Genomic DNA, 22,620 nt, shown 5'->3' with positions numbered 1-22,620 from the left:
TTATATAGACACCGAAGAGGGCTAGGGTTACACAAGGTCGGTTACAAAGGAGGAGATATGCATATCCGTATTGCCTAGCTTGCCTTCCACACCAAGTAGAGTCCCATCCGGACACGAGACGAAGTCTTCAATCTTGTATCTTAATAGTCAAACAGTCCGGCCAAAGAATATAGTCCGGCTATCTGGAGACCCCCTAATCCAGGACTCCCTCAGTAGCCCCTGAACCAGGCTTCAATGACGATGAGTCCGGTGCGCAGTATTGTCTTCGGCATTGCAAGGCGGGTTCCTCCTCCGAATACATCACAGAAGAATTTGAATACAAGGATAGTGTCCAACCCTGCAAAATAAGTTTCCACATACCACCGTAGAGAGAATAACATTTCCACAAATCTAATCTGCTGACACGTTTTGGCAACACGACATTATGCCATGGCCCGGTAATTATTCGAACCGTTTTTCTTCAACCAGCTCCACACACAAAGCGAGGCAGTTTTTTGACACGTCTTCTCAAAGCAGAGATCGTGTTCCCCTAATTACGGGATTCTCATCAATATGGTCGTGGGTAACCCAACCATATCTAGGACTCCTAGATCATAGGAAAGTCCCAAACGGCTACGGAGAGGACGCTTGATATTCACCCTCTTTATAAAGGGACAAGGCTTTTACTCTTTCCCTCCCGTGCTCAATCGAATCCTTCCCCCGCCTCGAGTTCTAACACCCAAAGCCCAGGTCAGGTGCTCCGGACCTTCAATCATGTCCGGATCTAGCCTTCAAGGCCGGTGGATGCCCTCCTCCGTTACATAAGAAGATATCAAGAAGTTGAGGGAGGCCAGATACCTGACCGCCGAGGTTTCGCATCGGCTGCCTGCCCGAGGGTAGGTCGTCCCTACTCCTGAACCCAACGAAGACGTCGTGTTCATCTCCCACTTCCTCCGAGGTCTAGGCCTCACTCTGATCCCTTCGTTAGGGGGCTGATGTTTTATTACGGGCTAGATTTCCACGATCTAGCCCCGGACTCCTTTCTCCACATCTCATCATTTATTGTTGTATGTGAGGCTTTCCTCCACATTACCCCTCACTTCGTCCTATGGCTCAAGACCTTTGACGTGAAGCCGAAGATGGTCGAGGGGCAACATGTAGCGTGCGAAGGCGCATTAATAAGCAGGATCGCCGGAGCTCCATGGCGAAAGGGTTCTATTCCAGAGGTGTCCAGATTATGGCAACGGGAGTGGTTTTACATCACAGCTCCCAGAAATGCCAAGTGGGCGGCTGCCCCTGCTTTCTGCTCAGTCCCTCCACCACAACTGATGTCATGGATTAGCAGAGGGTTGAGCTGGGGTCCCGCCAACGACGTGCGTGTACTGCGAAGCCGCATTCAAAATATCTTCGAAGGAGATTTCAGTTTGATTATGGTAATGCAAGTCATGCTAGCTCGACGAATCCAGCCATGCAAACGCCGGCCTCTTCGCATGTGGGAGTTCAACCCAGAAGGACCGTGCGCTATTCAGAATTTCCTCAACCTGACGCACGAGGAGATGTATAGATCATTCTTCAGACCCCAGATAGAGTGTCCGGATACTACCGAGGACGTGGGCCTGAGCAGCAACCGCACCGCCGACCAAGAAAGTTATCCTCTAGCCGAACACACCGTCTTTCATTTATCATGACTTTATTCTGAGAAATCGCTCTTTGACCAGGATTGGATAACAAAGGCGAAGATGATTCGGTGTTCAGCCCCCCTTCCTGAGGGTTTGGAAAATCCGGTACTGGAAAAGATGCTCGAGCTAGCACCTTGCTCGGAGCCCTCAAAGGAACACAAAGGGGGGGGAATAATGAGGGCGAAAGTGGGCCTCCACCACTACCTATTCCGACCGAGGGAACGAGCGCCTCCGTGAGGGAGGATAACCGAGGGGAGGAATCTGACATTCTCTCACCCTGGGGAAGGAAGAGGACTACCTCTGAATATCTGGAAACCAAGGTTTCCAAGCGGGAGAAGAAATCTCCACCAGAGGGTCCTGCCTTGGATGGTGCTCTTGCCACACAGTCCGCGCGGGGATCAACCCTCTAACGAGCTGTAAGTAATTAAAAAGTACTTTAATAGTGAAGATATATTACCTTACCTCTGAGGAAAATAACCGAAGTATTTATCTTGCAGTTCGGATCTTAGCCCTTCTCAGCAGAGCTCGTCTTCAGGGGATCTTCTTCCGGAGATGATGGAGAGCGAAACACCTCCCCCAGACTCCTCCACTCAAGAAGCGGGCAACATTGAAGTATCGTCACGGGGGGGCCTCTCCGGATCCGGTGAGGCCAGGAGATAATCCTATAGTCACCCGAAGTCCCCAGCGTCCGGCTCTCGAAGAGAGCAAACAGAAGAGTCCGGCATCGTCTGGTATGCGGTCGGGCGTACTGAGAGAGCTGTTGGAGCGAGCGGTGATACGTCTCCGCCGTATCTACTTTTCCAAACACTTTTGCCCTTTTTTTGGACTCTAAATTGTATGATTTGAATGGAACTAACCCGGACTGACGCTGTTTTCAGCAGAATTGCCATGGTGTTGTTTTATGTGCAGAAAACAAATATTCTCGGAATGACCTGAAACTCCACGGAACATCTTAGAAAAAATAAAAAAATCCTCGCCAAAGATGAAGACGAGGGGGCCCACACCCTTCTCATGAGGGTGGGGGGCGCCCCCCCTATGGCGCGCCCCCTACCTCGTGGGCCCTCTGGATGCCCTCCGACGCCAACTCCAACTCTATATATTTGCTTTCGGAGAGCAAAAAATCAGGGAGAAGAAATCATCGCGTTTTACAATATGGAGCCGCCGCCAAGCCATAAAACCTCTCGGGAGGGCTGATCTGGAGTCCGTTCGGGGCTCCGGAGAGGCGAATTCATCGCCGTCGTCATCATCAACCATCCTCCATCACCAATTTCATGATGCTCACTGCCGTGCGTGAGTAATTCCATCGTAGGCTTGCTGGACGGTGATGGGTTGGATGAGATTTTTCATGTAATCGAGTTTGTTTTGTTAGGGTTTGATCCCTAGTATCCACTATGTTCTGAGATTGATGTTGCTATGACTTTGCTATGCTTAATGCTTGTCACTAGAGCCCGAGTGCCATGATTTCAGATCTGAAACTATTATGTTTTCATGAATATATGTGAGTTCTTGATCCTATCTTGCAAGTCTATAGTCACCTACTATGTGTTATGATCCGTCAACCCCGAAGTGACAATAATCGGGACCACTCCCCGTGATGACCATAGTTTGAGGAGTTCATGTATTCACTATGTGCTAATGCTTTGTTGCGGTTCTCTATTAAAAGGAGGCCTTAATATCCCTTAGTTTCCAATAGGACCCCGCTGCCACAGGAGGGTAGGACAAAATATGTCATGCAAGTTCTTTTCCATAAGCATGTATGACTATATACGGAATACATGCCTACATTACATTGATGAATTGGAGCTAGTTCTGTGTCACCCTATGTTATGACTGTTACATGATGAACCGCATCCGGCATAATTATCCATCACTGATCCGGTGCCTACGAGTTTTCCATATACTGGTTTACGCTTATTTACTTTCCCGCTGCTACTGTTACAATCACTACAAAATACCAAAAACATTACTTTTGCTGTCTTTACTTTTGTTGCCGCTACCACCACTATCATATTACCTTGCTACTAAACACTTTGTTGCAGATACTAAGTTTCCAGGTGTGGTTGAATTGACAACTCACCTGCTAATACTTGAGAATATTCTTTGGCTCCCCTTGCGTCGAATAAATAAATTTGGGTTGAATACTCTACCCTCGAAAGCTGTTGCGATCCCCAATACTTGTGGGTTATCAAGACTAATTTCTGGCGCCGTTGCCCGGGAGCATAGCTCTATTCTTTGAGTCACTTGGGATTTATATCTGCTTATCACTATGAAGAACTTGAGAGATCCAAAAACCAAGATCTATCCCTCAACTACGAGGGGAGGTAAGTAACTGCCATCTAGCTCTGCACTTGATTCACCTTCTGTTATGAGTAAGTTAGCGACACCTACACCTGCTTCTGCTATTCGTTCTGATATGTCGCATGTTATTGATGATGCCACTTCTGCTATGCACGATACTTATGATGAAACTGCTTCTATGCCTGATACTACTATGCCCCTTGGTGAATTTCTTGATGAACAAATTGCTAGGGCTAGAGAAAAAGAAATTATTGAATCTGAATACGATGATGATAGTGATGATGAAAATGTGCCTGTTATTCCTGAGGGCTATCTTTTTGATATGGAATCTTCTGCCGCTATTTTAGCTTGCAAAGATAGATATGAGCTTAAGAGGTTATTAGTTAAATGGAACAAAGAATCACTTAGAGATAAAATGAAACCCGACCCTGCTTTTGCTACTTCACCTATTTGTGTTCCTGATAAGGATTATGAATTCTCTATTGATCCTGATATAATTACTTTGGTTGAATCTGATCCGTTTTATGGCTATGAATCTGAAATTGTTGTGGCACATCTTACTAAGTTAAATGATATAGCTGCCCTGTTTACTAATGATGAGAGATCGCGTTACTTTTATATACTCAAAATATTTCTGTCGGTGTACAAAAAGAGGGGTACACTTTTTGTACCCCTATAACTGTGCACGGGCAGTCTGAGCCACATGCCCCACCACACTGAGCAAGGCAAGGGAGGTGAGCCAAGGTAAGGCGGAAGCTCAGGAGAAGCAGAACGACGCCAAGACCAAGACCACAAAGAGCAAAGGGGACGAAGCGGACCCCCCCGGCAAGATCCTTGCCGGGAGGCGGTTTTAGCAAACCCGGCAAGACCCTTGCCGTGGCAGCTCGCCCCACACCTACGGAGTAAGTCACCCTTGAGTCCACTGCCCCCATGGGGCAAGGATTCGGGAGACATCCCCGTGGTGGCATGCGGATCTTTGTGAAGACATTCAAGATCAGATACACCCTTTTGAAGATGATGATCCTTGGCAGGATCCCAGCCAAGGAGGACCACAAGGCCCCGGCAAAAGCCTTGCCGGGGATGACAGCAGGCGCCACGGCAAGACCCTTGCTGGGGCCTCGGCAAGGCCCTTGCCAAGAAACACCCGTAGGGCCACCATCAGGCCCACGCCAGTTAAACCTCCACCGCCGTTCGCATGCAGCTGCCGACCCAACCAGCTGGGCAGGCACCTGCGTGGCGGCATGCGGATCTTCATGGAGACCCACCACTGCGCCACCTCAGCTGCCTGCCTGCCTACATGGCACCGCGGGCGCCGCTGGCCAGGGCGCGTGTCGACATGAGAGGGAGCGGCGACGGACGAGACAGGGCTCTCCCCCGTTCCCGATAAAGCAAGGACACCTATGCAAGACGCATTAAATGCGCCTTGTCATGTAATGCAAGGGATAACCTCACATCACTGTACCCTTTCCACCTCCTGTGTGCCACTGTGGCAACCCCTTTCCTATAAAAGGAGGCCCAAGGCAACCAGGAGGAGGATTCGGCTTTTTGGAGCTCCTCACGCCCCATAGCTAGCTCAAGAACACAGATATACAATCCACCAAAGCAGGAGTAGAGTTTTACGCATCCTCGCGGCCCGAACCTGGATAAATGAACCGTGTGCTATCTGTTTGATCCGCTCTTCTCACGACCCCGCGCCCCGCAACCGTAGTAGGGATTCTTGTGATCCCATAGGTGTCGTTCCCACCGACATCTTTGGCGTGCCAGGTAGGGGGCGCAGTTGTGAGAATCGGCTCTAGCAATCAGCTCAACACTCCTTCGTCTTCGTGTCTCTTGGAGAAGGACGGAGGCCGGAAGATCAGCGCTCGAGTGACTACAAACAGAAGCTAAGTTGCACTGAACCCTTATTTGTTCTATCCTTTTTATATGAGGTTATTCCCCCCGGAGATGTCACGCCTTTGTATGAGAAACCTGCACGCCAGGGGGCTCTCCCACGATCGGCAACGCCCTTGCCCTGTTTCGAGTCCGCTCAACAGCTCAAGCGGCTGCGTCGAGAATGGCAGAGTAACCTTTCGCGACCAACAACGCTCTCGATTCTGACTTGAGTCAAGCTTGACAGTTCGAGCAGCCGCGTTCGGAACGGAAAGGTGGCTTGTCCGGCAGCACGCGTACCCAGCAGGCCCGTGGGGATCCGTCCCCAAAACGCCGCTCGGGGCTTCTGTGCCGGCGAGCCTACCCAATCGGCGTAGGGTGCGCATACAAAGAGGAATTGAACGGGGAAATAACATGCATGAAATTAAAAGTACTGCAAAGTTATATTACATCACATCATTGCTGCAGTTCTAACTAAAGATGAAATTTGTCTTGGTCGTGAACCTACAGCGGCGGTGAAGAACGGGATGCCTAATCCCGGCGCTGGCCTTCCACCCTCTTGATTTCGTCGATACTGCTCATGACGGGCTTGATGCGCTCCTTGAGCACCGTGAGGTCAACACCCTCCGGCAAGCTATCCATCGCGGCACCGAAGTCGAGGCCGGGATTCCAGTACGCCATCTTGGTGAGGACCTTGGTCATGACCACCCGGCAAAGTTGCCGAGCTTCCCCGGACAACGTGGCCGCTCGGTTGGAGTGAAGATAAGCCAAGGCTCCGAGGACGCCCTCGAAGAACATGGTCAACTTGGTGTTGACGGTCCCGCTGTGCTCAGAGGCGTACCTCACGTTTGGCATCCCCATGGTGGCCAACTGCGAGGTGACCCTGCCGGCGACCTCCTCCAAACGGCTGATCCATCTGTTCTCGCCCGCCACATAACCCTGGTGGGAGGCGACCTCGTTCGCCCGCAGCTGCTTCTCCTCCTCCAGGCTCCTGGTCAAGGTCTCCTCCCAAGCCCTACTCTCCGACAGCATCTTCTCGAGATCCTCCAGCTTCAGCTTGAGATCTCTGACGGAGTTTTGCGCTTCGGAGAGCTCCCCAGCCCTGCTGATGACCGCTCCTTGCGCCTCCACCAAGGCGCTGTTGAGCGTGCTCTTCTCGTTGGACAGCTTGAGGGCCTGCTCCTTCAGCTCGTCCTGCGCCACCTCCAACTCCCTTACCTTGCCGACATGGGCCAGAGCCTGGGCATCGAGTGCGTCCTTGTGCCTCTGCTCCAGCTCGCGAGTCCGCCGCGCGACAAGGGCCTTGAGCTCCTCATCCTTGCCAAGGAGGGCTGCGGCAAGCTTCGCCTCACGCGCGGTGAGGTCCTCTTCCTGGGAATCCAGTGCGGCTTGATGCTGGTTCCGGACGGCCTCGGCCGCGGCAGCCAAGTTCGCCGCCTGTTCCTGGGCCTTCTCGATGTCAGCCATCTTCATGGTGAGCTCGAAGTTGCGCTTGGCCAATTCCTCCTGAAGGGCCCTCTGCTCCTCGCGAGTCTGGTGGAACCAGGTCTGCGTCTCAGCAATGCGCGCCTTGAAATCCACCTCCGCATGGTCCACCGTTTCCATCTTGGACTTAACCTTGTCCAGACGGACACGGTAGAGCGCCTGGAGTTTTCGGAAGTTGGCCCCCCTTTACTATGACGTGACGCATGCATGCAGAGCTCAGCCCCACGCATGCCGCCCATGTCACACACGCCTCCCCACGCCGCGCCACGCGCGGGAAGCGTGGGAAGCACAGCGCACGAAGAAACTTACTGCGGTAAAAACTGCCCCGCCTGCCCGCACAGCGTTTTTGGGCCTAGCCCAACGACGCGATTGCGCTTACGTGTGGCCCAGGCCCGGGGGCTCCTGTCGGTGTACAAAAAGACGGGTACACTTTTTGTACCCCTATAACTGTGCACGGGCAGTCTGAGCCACAGGAAGCACCACACTGAGCAAGGCAAGGGAGGTGAGCCAACGTAAGGCCGAAGCTCATGAGAAGCAGAACGACGCCAAGACCAAGACCACAAAGAGCAAAAGGGGACAAAGCGGACCCCCCAGCAAGATCCTTGCCAGGAGGCGGTTTTAGCAAACCCGGCAAGACCCTTGCCGTGGCAGCTCGCCCCACACCTACGGAGTAAGTCGCCCTTGAGTCCACTGGCCCCATGGGGCAAGGATTCGGGAGACATCCCCGCGGTGGCATGCGGATCTTTGTGAAGACATTCAAGATCAGATACACCCTTTAGAAGATGATGATCCTTGGCGGGATCCCAGCCAAGGAGGACCACAAGGCCCCGGCAAAAGCCTTGCCGGGGATGACAGCAGGCGCCATGGCAAGACCCTTGCCGGGGCCCCGGCAAGGCCCTTGCCAAGAAACACCCGTAGGGCCACCATCAGGCCCACGCCAGTCAAACCTCCACCGCCGTCCGCATGCAGCTGCCGACCCAACCAGCTGGGCAGGCACCTGCATGGCGGCATGCGGATCTTCGTGGAGACCCACCACTGTGCCACCTCAGCTGCCTGCCTGCCTACATGGCACCGCGGGCGCCGCTGGCCAGGGCGCGTGTCGACAAGAGAGGGAGAGGCGACGGACGAGACAGGCCTCTCCCCCGTCCCCGATAAAGCAAGGACACCTGGGCAAGACGCATTAAATGTGCCTTGTCATGTAATGCAGGGGATAACCTCACATCACTGTACCCTTTCCACCTCCTGTGTGCCACTGTGGCAACCCCTTTCCTATAAAAGGAGGCCAGAGGCGACCAGGAGGAGGATTTGGCTTTTTGGAGCTCCTCACGCCCCATAGCTAGCTCAAGAACACAGATATACAATCCACCAAAGCAGGAGTAGGGTTTTACGCATCCTCGCGGCCCGAACCTGGATAAATGAACCGTGTGCTATCTATTTGATCTGCTCTTCTCACGACCCCGCGCCACGCAACCGTAGTAGGGATTCTTGTGATCCCATAGGTATCGTTCCCACCGACAATTTCCGTTCTCATTAAAGGGTGATGCTAAGATATGGTTTAATTCTCTTGATCCTGGTTGTGTGCGTAGTCCCCAGGATATGATTTATTACTTCTCTGCTAAATATTTCCCTGCTCAGAAGAAACAAGCTGCTTTGAGGGAAATATACAACTTCATGCAAATTGAAGAAGACAGTCTCCCGCAAGCTTGGGGGAGGCTTCTCAAGTTACTTAATGCTTTGCCTGGTCATCCTCTTAAGAAACCCGAAATACTTGATATCTTTTATAATGGACTAACTGATGCTTCCAGAGATTACCTGGATAGTTGTGCTGGTTCTCTTTTCAGGGAAAGAACACCGGATGAAGCTAAAATTCTATTGAATAATATGTTGACAAATGAAAATAATTTGGCACCTCCTAATCCAGCTCCTGCTCCAATTACTGAGCCTATTCCTAAACCAACTCCGAAGAAGAGAGGTGTTCTATTCCTCAGTCCGGAATATATGCAAGAGGCAAAGAAATCTATGAAAGAAAAAGGTATTAAAGCTGAAGATGTTAAGAATTTACCTCCTATTGAAGAACTACATGGTCTTAATATACCGCCTATTGAAGAAACATATGATCTTAATTCTTTATTTATTGAAGAACCTACTGATCCCGATATCCCGACACAGGTAGTAAAGGTAATTTCTCTCTCTAGATATGATAAAGCTGAAGTTCCTCCTACTAAAATTGCTAGTCAGTGCTTGGATGAGTTTGATAACTTCTTATATTTACTAATTGGAGGCACCATTAATGATCTCTCATTAATCCACATCAACAAAATTAATTATACCGTTAGACTGTAAAATTAACGACCAGGATAAAAGGACAACTTGCGTAACACAAATGATGCTCTCCTATTAAAAAATGCATCTGACACGTCCAACTTTTGTTAAAAAGAAAAAGAAAAGCCTCAAGTAAAAAAAGGAAAGCCCCCACCCGTTGCCATAAATTTAGAAGCAAAACATCCTTCACGTAAAAAGTCCCAACAATGCTATACTATATAAGAAAAAACAGATCTAACAAATCCAACGTGAGTTAAAAAAATGGAAAGGCACACGTCAAAAAGAACAAGAATATCCTCACGTCAATTATTAAAAGACTCTACCTTATAAACCACTCCATGTAAGGAAAAACAACAAAAATAGAGACACTGCCTATTATTAAAACGAAGAGAGACATCATGTAAAAAAGAGTCCTCATGCTATAAAACAGCAACCATCATTATTTAAAAAGGAAACACATCAAACACCACGGCCAAGTTCCAAAACGGCACGTGCCTCCTCTCTTTTGAAATAAAGATGCGTACAAATAAAATATAATCTCATCACGTTAAAAAGTTGAGGTCACATCCCAATTCCCAGCGGCAAAACCATGTACATGTCTGATTGAAGAAAGGAAAAAGACACGTGCAAATAAGAGTCCATGAGTCTAGAAAAAAATCAGCACTCACAAGAAGAAGACTCGCTCAAAATAAAAATATTAGACACAAACGTACATAAGTCTCTCCCTAATGTCGCCTAGATATTATCACAATGAAGGTCATTAATTTAATATGTGTCACTTGAATTCTCTTTAGAAATCACTCAGTACCACATCATCTTTGAAAAATCCTAGCCATGCATCTTATGCTTCTCCTTTCAAATATTTGTTGAGTGGTGTGTGTGTAGTGTATATTTCTTGGAACTTTTAAGGAGATGTGATACATATATGGCACCTTGCCTTATGATCATAAGAATACTCCCTCTGTTCCTAAATATAGGGTGTATAGTTTTTGGCACGGAAATTAAAGAACGCACGTGGAGGGAAAATTTCACAAGTTTTGGGCGAGACTACACCTGACTAATTGACATGAGAAAATAGAAGAGCTTGCCTGATATAAGAAAATGTAATCAAATCCCTAAAAAATTATCCAAACGAGTGGTGCAACGTAATACACCAAATATTTCAGATTTTTTCGCAAAAAGCTATACACCTTATATCAAGGAAAGGAGGGAGTACATATTTTCTCCATGCCATTTTAGGTGGCATATAATCCAGGAAGATGTATTTTCCAATTATGAAAGGAAATGTTCATTCAGACCAAGCTTGCAGAACATCGATGGGAAACTGACATAGTGCATAAAAAAATAAAGCCTATAATACAAGTCTTTTTTTACCATTGTTTCAATAACTTAGCATTTGTAGTATTGTTTGATATATGAAATTTATCCTCCTGCACTTTACATGTTAGAAGACTTTTGTTGATTATCGTGTATACCGATAATAGCTAGGCCGTGCAGGTGCACGGGTTGACGACTAGTTATGTTTAAGCAAGATGACTTCAATGCTTATTTTGGTAGACAATTAAAAGAAAATGCTTATATGATTAGACGCTTGGGTGATTATATGGCTAATATTAAAGGTGAACTTAAACTTGTTAGCAAACATGCTTCTATGGTTACCACTCAAGTAGAACAAGTACTTTAGGCTCAAAAAGAAGTGCTTGATGAAATAAATAGTAAGAAAAATGATTATGCTGTTAGAGTGGCTACTAGAGCTGGTAGAATGACTAGGGAACCTTTGTATCCTGAAGGCCACCCTAAGAGAATCGAGCAACATTCTCAAAGGAATACTATTGATGTTCCTAGTTCTTCTAAAAAGAAGAAGAAGAAAAATGATAGAACTGTGCAAACATCTAGTGAACCTATTGCTGAACCACCTGATAATCCAAATGATATCCCTATGTCTGATGCTGAAACACAATCTGGTAATGAACATGAATCTAATGAAAATATTGATAATGATGTACATGATGATGCTCAACCTAGTAATGATAACGATGTAGAAATTGAACCTGCTATTGATCTTGATAACCCACAATCAAAGAATCAACGTTATGATAAAAGAGACTTTGTTGCTAGGAAACATGGTAAAGAAAGGGAACCTTGGGTTCAGAAACCCATGCCTTTTCCTCCGAAACCATCCAAGAAAAAGGATGATGAGGATTTTGAGCGCTTTGCTGAAATGATTAGGCCTATCTTTTTGCGTATGAGATTAGCTGATGTGCTCAAAACAAATCCTTATGCTAAATATATGAAGGATATCATTACTAACAAAAGAAAGATACCAGAAGCTGAAATTTCCACCATGCTTGCTAATTATACTTTTAAGGGTGGAATACCAAAGAAACTTGGAGACCCCGGAGTACCTACTATACCTTGCTCCATTAAAAGTAATTATATTAAAACTACTTTATGTGATCTTGGAGCCGGTGTTAGTGTTATGCCTCTGTCTTCATATCGTAGACTTGACTTGAATAAGCTGACACCTACCGAAATATCTTTGCAAATGGCTGATAAATCAACTGCTATACCTGTCAGTATCTGTGAGGATGTGCCTGTTGTGGTTGCAAACGTTACTATTTTAACGGACTTTGTTATTCTTGATATTCCCGAGGATGATAGTATGTCTATTGTTCTTGGAAGACCTTTTCTTAATACTGCAGGGGCTGTTATTGATTCCAACAAAGGAAATGTCACTTTTCATGTTAATGGTAATGAGCATACGGTACACTTTCCGAGGACACAACCTCAAGTTCATAGTATCAACTCTATTGGAAAAATTCCATCGATTATATTTGGAGGTTTTGAATTCCCTCTTCCTACTGTCAAAAAGAAATATGATATACTTATTATTGGGGATGTGCATATCCCCGTTGAGGTAACTTAGTGTTATTCGAAATTTCTCCGGTTTCATGATTACCGGAATGAGTTTGTTAACAAGACTTGATCAACCTTGTTAGTGGATTCTTTTTTATGAGCATGAGATGGATGAAACTAGAAGCACAACCTTCTGCACCTTCTCTTTATTTTCTGTCAATTAGTAGAAATAAAGTAAAAATAGTATTTTTCTGTCTGTTTTCTGACTTATCCGTGCAATGTAAAAATATCCCAAAAATAAAAGTCCTCAGAATGACATGCCAATTTAATATGATTTTTTTGGGAATATTTGAGGATTTACTGTGCAAAAATTACTGCGGGAGGAGCTGCCACCTGGCCACGAGGGTGGTGGGCGCGCCCCCCCTCTAGGGTGCGCCCCCCTGCCTCGTGGGCCCACAGTGGCCCTCCTCCACTTATCCCAGAGCCCATCTTCTTCCTCTGTCTCACACAAACCCAAAAAACCAACTCAAGCACGAGTTCCAGCCACTTTTGCTATGATTTTCGATCTCCTTGCTCAAAGCACCTCTCGCAAAACTGCTTGGGGAGATTGTTCCTTGGTATGTGACTCCTCCATTGGTCCAATTAGTTTTTGTTCTAGTTTATTCTTTGCAAATTTGTGCTGCATAGGTGACCATGTTCTTGAGCTTGCATGTCAAATTTATATGGTTCCAAGTAGTTCTAATGCTTGATATAGGCTCTAGGCACTTGTAGGAGTAGTTTCTATCAATATTACTGAAGTTGGTTCATTTTTGTTTGAAGTTACTAAAAATTTCAGATTATTTCAGAAAAATAATGAGGAGATTTTTGAGGGGCTCATCGAGCCAAAGCTCGAAGGAAAAGGCACCGAAGCCTAAGTATAATTTGCAGCGCACCGCGGAGATTCGGGCGTGTGAATGGCCTTCTGAAGATTTCTTGAGAGCAGCTGGTATCTATGAAGATTTTCATGAATTGGCTCACAATGTAGGCCTCACCACCTTCCTCCACGACCAATGCGATCAGTATCTCTTACTCACAAATACTTTTGTCCAAAACTTTCATTTTCATTCTAGGAACTCACCACCTACGGTGGAGTTTCATTTATATGATGAGCATAAGGAGATGTCACTTTATGATTTCTGTCGGATTTGTTTAGTCCCTTTTGAGGGTAAGACATAAGAACCGCATTATGATGATGTGGCTGGGTTTATTGATACTATCACTGTAGGAGAAACTAGGAAGGTTTCCGATGCACGAATCACTAGCATACATTTTCCTGTTTTATGTTACTTTGCATTATTTGCTAGTCGTCGTTTAATTGGACGCGGAAACTGTGGAAACCTTAGCATCCCTCATACAATTATTCTGCACCACGGTTTATACAGTGATAAAACTTTTAGTATGGGCGGTATTATTGCTTGACGGTTAAGTATGAACCGTACTAAGGGTCCCATCTTTGGAGGCGTCTATGCCACATGCCTAGCTACACATTTTAACATACCTACTAGGCATGCTAAGAAGGAAGAAAAGGTGCTACCCCGTGTTTATCTTGATCATAAAAGTATGGTGGCACATGATTTTATTGTTAAGAATAGGGCAGGAGAGCTTAAGTATCAATTGTTCTTTAACAAACGTCATCCTGAGACTATTATCCTGCCTGCTCCTTCTTTGTTTAATTTTGAAGGACCCTACCTCGCTACGTGGGCTGCCGTCCAAGCTTACAAGAATCCTGCACCAGCCCCGGAACAGGAACCACAACATGAGCCTCCACGACAATATGTTTATTCTTGGGATCCAGAGATGACTGTCAGCTAGTGGCAGTCAGAGTCTTCTTCTTCATCACAGTATGATCCCAACTATTCTTCCTCTTCACAGTACGACCCCAACGACTATTATTATGGATATCCGCCAGGCCAGCCGTGGCCATAGACCAACTTAGGCCAAAAGCCTAATCTTGGGGGAGAACGTATTTCTCACCGACATTACATTTATGTTCACACACACTCATTGCTAGATGTCGGTGCTCATACTTTTTCGCTGTAATATCCATGCTAGTTTATTTTCTTTTTCCTGCTTTCTTCTTGTGTGTTTGTGAAACCTTAAGAAAAACCAAAAAATTAGTAGTAGTTTATTTTTCTACTGTAGTAGTAATAATTAAAAAGAAAACCCAAAAATATTTCCCGTTCTTCTTCTGCTTGTTGGGAGCTTTCCCGTGTGAATAGTTTTATTTCTTTTCTTTTCTTTGGGGGTCAGAAGGGGAAGACCATAATTAAATTGTTGAAGTGGCTCTTATATGCATTATTGTTGATTTAACCTAGAGCCCATATTGCCTTGTCTTCTCCTGTTTATTGAATGCTCGCAGATTCCATCTTAGTCCAATGCATGTACACTCTTATTATTATTCACACCGTTCGGTCGTGCAACTGAAAGGCAATTATGATGATATATGATGGACTGACTGAGATGAGAAAAGCTGGTATGAACTCGACCTCTTTTGTTTTTGTAAATATGATGAGTCCCTCGTTCTTGATTCAGCTTATTATGAATAAACATGTTTGCAATGATAATTAGAGATCATAGTTGCTTGTGCCATGCTTGATTAGCTATGAGTTATAATGGTTTACCTTGTGTGCCAACATGCTATTGACATGATTATGATGTGGTATGATGGGGTGGTATCCTCTTTTGAATGATTTAAGTGACTTGACTTGGCACATGTTCACGCATGCAGTTGAAACAAAATCAACATAGCCTTCACAATATTTATGTTCATGGTGGATTATATCCTACTCATGCTTGCATCCAATGTTTATTAATTTTAATGCATGTACATGGCTATTGTCGCTCTCTAGTTGGTCGCTTCCCAGTCTTTTGCTAGCCTTCACTTGCACTAAGCGGGAATACTGCTTGTGCATCCAATCCCTTAAACCCCAAAGTTATTCCAGATGAGTCCACCATACCTTCCTATATGCGGTATCTACCTGCCGTTCCAAGTAAATTTGTATGTGCCAAACTCTAAACCTTCAAATAAACATTCTGTTTTGTATGCTCGAATAGCTCATGTATGAACCAAGGCTGTCCTTATCTTCCGTGTTAGGCGGGTTATTCTCAAGAGGAGTGGACTCCACTTCTCACTCATGAGAAAATGGCTGGTCACCGGGATGCCCAGTCCCATGCTTTATGCAAACTAAATCAAAATTAATTGCAAACAAAACTCCCTCTGGGACCTGATGTATGTTGGAGGCACTCGTTGTTTCGAGCAAGCTATGGATTGATGCTTGTTGGTGGAGGGGGAGTATAAACTTTACCATTCTATTTGGGAACTGCCTATAATGTGTTTAGCATGGAAGATATCGCCATCTCTTATTTGTTACGTTGACAATGAAAGTATACCGCTCAAAATACAATTTATCTCTATTTCAAAACCGAGCTCTGGCACCTCTACAAATCCCTGCTTCCCTCTACGAAGGGCCTATCCATTTACTTTTATGTTGAGTCACCACCCTCTTATTAAAAAGCACTAGCTGGAGAGCACATCTGTCATTTGCATTCATCACTATTAATTTATATTGGGTGTGACTATGATTGGATATCTTTTACTATGAATTACAATGTCTAGTCAGTCCTTGATCTTTGAAGGTGCTCTGCATTTATGTTTTGCGGTCTCAGAAAGGGCTAGCGAGATACCATCTTGTTATATCATATTATGATTGTTTTGAGAAAGTGTTGTCATCCGAGATTTATTATTATGACTTGCTAGTTGATTATGCTATTGATATGAGTAATTATGAGACCTGAGAATTATAGCTGAAAACTTGAATGCTGGTTTGACATAGTTACAACAACAAGAGCAAACAGAGTTTGTAAAAGTTCTTCTTTCTTTCAGTTTGTCAACTGAATTGCTTGAGGACAAGCAAGGGTTTAAGCTTGGGGGAGTTGGTACGTCTCCGTCGTATCTACTTTTCCAAACACTTTTGCCCTTGTTTTGGACTCTAACTTGTATGATTTGAATGGAACTAACCCGGACTGACGCTGTTTTCAGCAGAATTGCCATGGTGTTGTTTTATGTGCAGAAAACAAATATTCTCGGAATGACCTGAAACTCCACGGAACATCTTAGAAAAAATAATAAAAAATCCTCGACAAAGATGAAAACCAGGGAGGCCACACCCTTCTCACGAGGGTGGGGGGCGCTCCCCCCTAGGGCGCGCCCCTACCTCGTGGGCCCCCTGGATGCCCTCCGACGCCAACTCCAACTCTATATATTTGCTTTCGGAGAGAAAAAAATCAGGGAGAAGAAATCATCGCGTTTTACGATACAGAGCCGCCGCCAAGCCCTAAAACCTCTCGGGAGGGCTGATCTGGAGTCCGTTCGGGGCTCCGGAGAGGGGGATTCGTCGCCGTCGTCATCATCACCATCCTCCATCACCAATTTCATGATGCTCACCATCGTGCGTGAGTAATTCCAACATAGGCTTGCCGGACGGTGATGGGTTGGATGAGATTTATCGTGTAATCGAGTTAGTTTTGATCCCTGGTATCCACTATGTTCTGAGATTGATGTTGCTATGACTTTGCTATGCTTAATGCTTGTCACTAGGGCCCGAGTGCCATGATTTCAGATCTGAACCTATTTTGTTTTCATGAATATATGTGAGTTCTTGATCCTATCTTGCAAGTCTATAGTCACCTACTATGTGTTATGATCCGGCAACCCCGAAGTGACAATAATCGGGACCACTCCCGGTGATGACCGTAGTTTGAGGAGTTCATGTATTCACTATGTGCTAATGCTTTGTTTCGGTTCTCTATTAAAAGGAGGCCTTAATATCCCTTAGTTTCCAATAGGACCCTGCTGCCACGGGAGGGTAGGACAAAAGATCTCATGCAAGTTCTTTTCCATAAGTACGTATGACTATATACGAAATATATGCCTACATTACATTGATGAATTGGAGCTAGCTCTGTGTCACCTATGTTATGACTGTTACATGATGAACCGCATCCGGCATAATTATCCATCACTGATCCGGTGCCTACGAGTTTTCCATATACTGGTTTACGCTTATTTACTTTCCCGCTGCAACTGTTACAATCACTACAAAATACCAAAAACATTACTTTTGCGGTCTTTACTTTTGTTGCCGCTACCACCACTATCATATTACTTTGCTAGTAAACATTTTGCTGCAGATACTAAGTTTCCAGGTGTGGTTGAATTGACAACTCACCTGCTAATACTTGAGAATATTCTTTGGCTCCCCTTGTGTCGAATCAATAAATTTGGGTTGAATACTCTACCCTCGAAAGCTGTTGCGATCCCCTATACTTGTGGTTATCAAGCGGCCATCTCAGAAGAACACCGTACATTGATGGGTATGGTGATGGAAAGGATTTCATCCGCCGAAAGCGGGTTGCATGATGCCTTTATGAGTCTACTGACGGGCTTTGAGGTACGTAAAATGATGTACATTTGTGATGGTACCGCACATTTTTAGGTGTGCCCTGTGTAGATAGTAGCCCCTAAGACTCTGGTTGTCACCGAGAACGGTGGCAAACAGAGGATCGTAGTCCCAGGCAATAACCATACCGCTTTAATGTGCAGGTAGTGGGAGCTCCGGTGGCTAGTCTGACTCATAAGTTTGCCGAACTGAAGCGGCAACTGGATGCGGCGGATGAGCTTGTTAACAAGAGGCTTGACGAGGCACATGGTAAGTGGTATTTTCTGGTGAATGCCACATAGTAAGAGCAGCATGATGCCAGTATCTTTAATATGTTGTGACTGCAGATGGAGCTGCCACCGGGGAAACCCTGCGGGCGGAACTTGCCCGAGCCAAAGAACAAGCAAGGATTAGTAATGCGGCTGCTTTGAAGGCGGCCGAAGAGTTGTAAGCCGAGAAGGCCGCGCATTGCGAGAGCAAAGAGAAGATGGCCAAGATGGCCGTAAAGTTAAAAGACACTGCCGACCGTTGCCAGTTCCTTGAAAAAGAAAACAGAGCGAAGGCAACGGACCTTGAAAAGGCCACGATGGCGAAGAAGGAGGAGCTGTGTGAAGCCAGGGATATTGCGGCTGGGAAGCCCTTTATGCTGCGGAGGAAGTTCGGAGATCCGCGGTATGCCCCTCTGGATCGGCTGTGGAGTTCGGCAGACACATATATGGACTTGGCGGCGAGCGCTGTCGATGCGGCCAAATACTTCCGAGATCAAATAGATTGTGAAGTGGACAAGCTGTTCTGGTCACAATTTAACGTTCCAGAGCGTCCGCCTCCATTGACTGATCAGCTAGCCGAATGTGCCGAACTCAATAGGTTGTCCGGACTCGCCATGAGGTCTGTCGTGGATCAGCTGTGGCCGGAAAAGTCGATGCCGAACAACTATTTTAGCTTAGTGCAGCAGTTCCTTGGTGCGGTGCCGCGCATCAATGCGATGAAGAGGTCAGCGTGCATAGAAGGCTCGCGGATGGCCCTTGCCCGTGATAAAGCATACTGGGCGGAGATGGATGCTACCACTGTTGCGGCACAGGGTTCGGCCATAGGTCGAGTAGCTGTCGAGCACTATTTCGAAGAGGTTCTCGAGGGTGCTCGTTTGATAGAGGCCCAGTGCTCGAAGAATATTATGTTTCAGTGACATGTATTCCCATTGTAAACACAGTGCTTTTATGAAATTTATTAAGGCTATGTTTATACTTTTGCCTGAAAGTAATATGATGCCTCCTGTGCGGCCGTTTATGTATACATGTGTATAACCTGAAAGATTGCAGTCGTCGGCTTCAGCCCCCACGCATATAATGCGGATGTGTTCGCAGAAGACGCGTGTTCACACTTAACCCAACGTCTTGGTCCTATTAAGGAGGTGATAGCGCAGCGAACGAGGCAACCGGACTATAATGCTTTAACACTTTCACTTAGCCATAGGAGTTTGACGGTGGTGTTGGGGAACGTAGTAATTTCAAAAAAATTACTATGCACACGCAAGATCATGGTGATGCATAGCAACGAGTGGGGAGAGTGTTCTCTATGTACCCTCGTAGACCGGCAACCGAAGCGTTGACACAACGTAGAGGAAGTAGTCGTACGTCTTCCCAATCCTACCGATCCAAGTACCGAACGTACGGCACCTCCGAGTTCTGCACACGTTCAACTCGGTGACGTCCCTCAAGCTCCAATCCAGCAAAACGTTGCGGGAGAGTTTCTTCAGCACGACGGCGTGATGATGGTGATGATGTTCTACCGACGCAGGGCTTCGCCTAAGCACCGCTACGATATGACCGAGGTGGAATATGGTGGAAGGGGGCACCACACATGGCTAAGGAACGATCACGAAGATCAACTTGTGTGTTATGGGGTGCCCCCTTGCCCCCGTATATAAATAAGGGAGAGGGGGAGGTGCGGCCGGCCCTAGGGGTGCACCTGGAGGAGTCCTACTCCCACCGGGAGTAGGACTCCCCCCTCTTGCCTTGTTGGAAAAGGAAGGGGGAAGGGAGAAAGAGGAAAGGGGGGCGCTGCCCCCCTTCCTTGTCCTATTCGGACTAGGGGGGAGGGGGCGTGCGGCCTGCCCTGGCCGGCCCTCCTCTTCTCCCTTATTGCCCATGTAGGCCCAATAACCCCCAGGGGGGGGGTCCGGTAACCCCCCGGTACTCCGGTAAAATCCCGATTTCACCCGGAACGTTTCCGATATCCAAATATAGGATTCCAATATATCAATCTTTATGTCTCGACCATTTCGAGACTCCTCCTCATGTCCGTGATCACATCCGGGACTCCGAACAACCTTCGTTACATCAAAACACAAAAACCCTAATTACGATCGTCACCGAACTTGAAGCGTGCGGACCCTACGGGTTCGAGAACTATGTAGACATGACCGGGTCGCGTCTCCGATCAATAACCAATAGCAGAACCTGGATGCCTATATTGGCTCCTACATATTCTATGAAGATCTTTATCGGTCAGACCGCATAAAAACATACGTTGTTCCCTTTGTCATCGGTATGTTACTTGCCCGAGATTTGATCATCGGTATCTTAATACCTAGTTCAATCTCGTTACCGCAAGTCTCTTTACTCGTTCCGTAATACATCATCCCGCAACTAACTTATTAGTTGCAATGCTTTCAAGGCTTGAGTGATGTGCATTATCGAGAGGGCCCAGAGATACCTCTCCGACAATCGGAGTGACAAATCCTAATCTCGAAATACGCCAACCCAACAAGTACCTTCGGAGACACCTGTAGAGCACCTTTATAATCACCCAGTTACGTTGTGACATTTGGTAGCACACAAAGTGTTCCTCCGGTAAACGGGAGTTGCATAATCTCATAGTCATAGGAACATGTATAAGTTATGAAGAAAGCAATAGCAACAAACTAAACGATCAAGTGCTAAGCTAATGGAAATGGGTCAAGTCAATCACATCATTCTCCTAATGATGTGATCCCGTTAATCAAATGACAACTCATGTCTATGGCTAGGAAACATAACCATCTTTGATTAACGAGCTAGTCAAGTAGAGGCATACTAGTGACACTCAGTTTGTCTATGTATTCACACATGTATTATGTTTCCGGTTAATACAATTCTAGCATGAATAATAAACTTTTATCATGATATAAGGAAATAAATAATAACTTTATTATTGCCTCTAGGGCATATTTCCTTCAGTCTCCCACTTGCACTAGAGTCAATAATCTAGATTACACAGTAATGATTCTAACACTCATGGAGCCTTGGTGCTGATCATGTTTTGCTCGTGGAAGAGGCTTAGTCAGCGGGTCTGCAACATTCAGATTCGTATGTATCTTGCAAATTTCTATGTCTCCCACTTGGACTAAATCCCGAATGGAATTGAAGTGTCTCTTGATGTGCTTGGTTCTCTTGTGAAATCTGGATTCCTTCGCCAAGGCAATTGCACCAGTATTGTCACAAAGGATTTTCATTGGACCCGATGCACTAGGTATGACACCTAGATCGGATATGAACTCCTTCATCCAGACTCCTTCATTTGCTGCTTCCAAAGCAGCTATGTACTCCGCTTCACATGTAGATCCTGCCACGACGCTTTGTTTAGAACTGCACCAACTGATAGCTCCACCGTTCAGTATAAACAAGTATCCGGTTTGCGATTTAGAATCGTTCGGATCAGTGTCAAAGCTTGCATCAACATAACCATTTACGATGAGCTCTTTGTCACCTCCATATACGAGAAACATATGCTTAGTCCTCTTCGGGTATTCCAGGATGTTCTTGACCGCTGTCCAGTGATCCACTCCTGGATTACTTTGGTACCTCCCTGCTAGACTTATAGCAAGGCACACATCAGGTCTGGTACACAACATAGCATACATGATAGAGCCTATGGCTGAAGCATAGGGAACATCTTTCATTTTCTCTCTATCTTCTGCGGTGGTCGGACATTGAGTCGTACTCAACTTCACAGTTTGTAACACAGGCAAGAACCCTTTCTTTGCTTGATCCATTTTGAACTTCTTCAAAACTTTGTCAAGGTATGTGCTTTGTGAAAGTCCAATTAAGCGTCTTGATCTATCTCTATAGATCTTAATGCCCAATATGTAAGCAGCTTCACCGAGGTATTTCATTGAAAAACTCTTATTCAAGTATCCCTTTATGCTATCCAGAAATTCTATATCATTTCCAATCAATAATATGTCATCCACATATAATATCAGAAATGGTACAGAGCTCCCACTCACTTTCTTGTAAATACAGGCTTCTCCAAAAGTCTGTACAAAACCAAATGCTTTGATCACACTATCAAAGCGTTTATTCCAACTCCGAGAGGCTTGCACCAATCCATAAATGGATCGCTGGAGCTTGCACACTTTGTTAGCTCCCTTTGGATCGACAAAACCTTCTGGTTGCATCATATACAACTCTTCTTCCAGAAATCCATTCAGGAATGCAGTTTTGACATCCATTTGCCAAATTTCATAATCATAAAACGCGGCAATTGCTAACATGATTCAGACAGACTTAAGCATCGCTACGGGTGAGAAGGTCTCATCGTAGTCAATCCCTTGAACTTGTCGAAAACCTTTTGCAACAAGTCGAGCTTTGTAGACAGTAACATTACCGTCAGTG

This window comes from Triticum urartu, chromosome 6 (assembly GCF_003073215.2).
Source record: "Triticum urartu cultivar G1812 chromosome 6, Tu2.1, whole genome shotgun sequence".
Classification (NCBI taxonomy): domain Eukaryota; kingdom Viridiplantae; phylum Streptophyta; class Magnoliopsida; order Poales; family Poaceae; genus Triticum; species Triticum urartu.
This window is presented reverse-complemented; position numbering follows the sequence as displayed.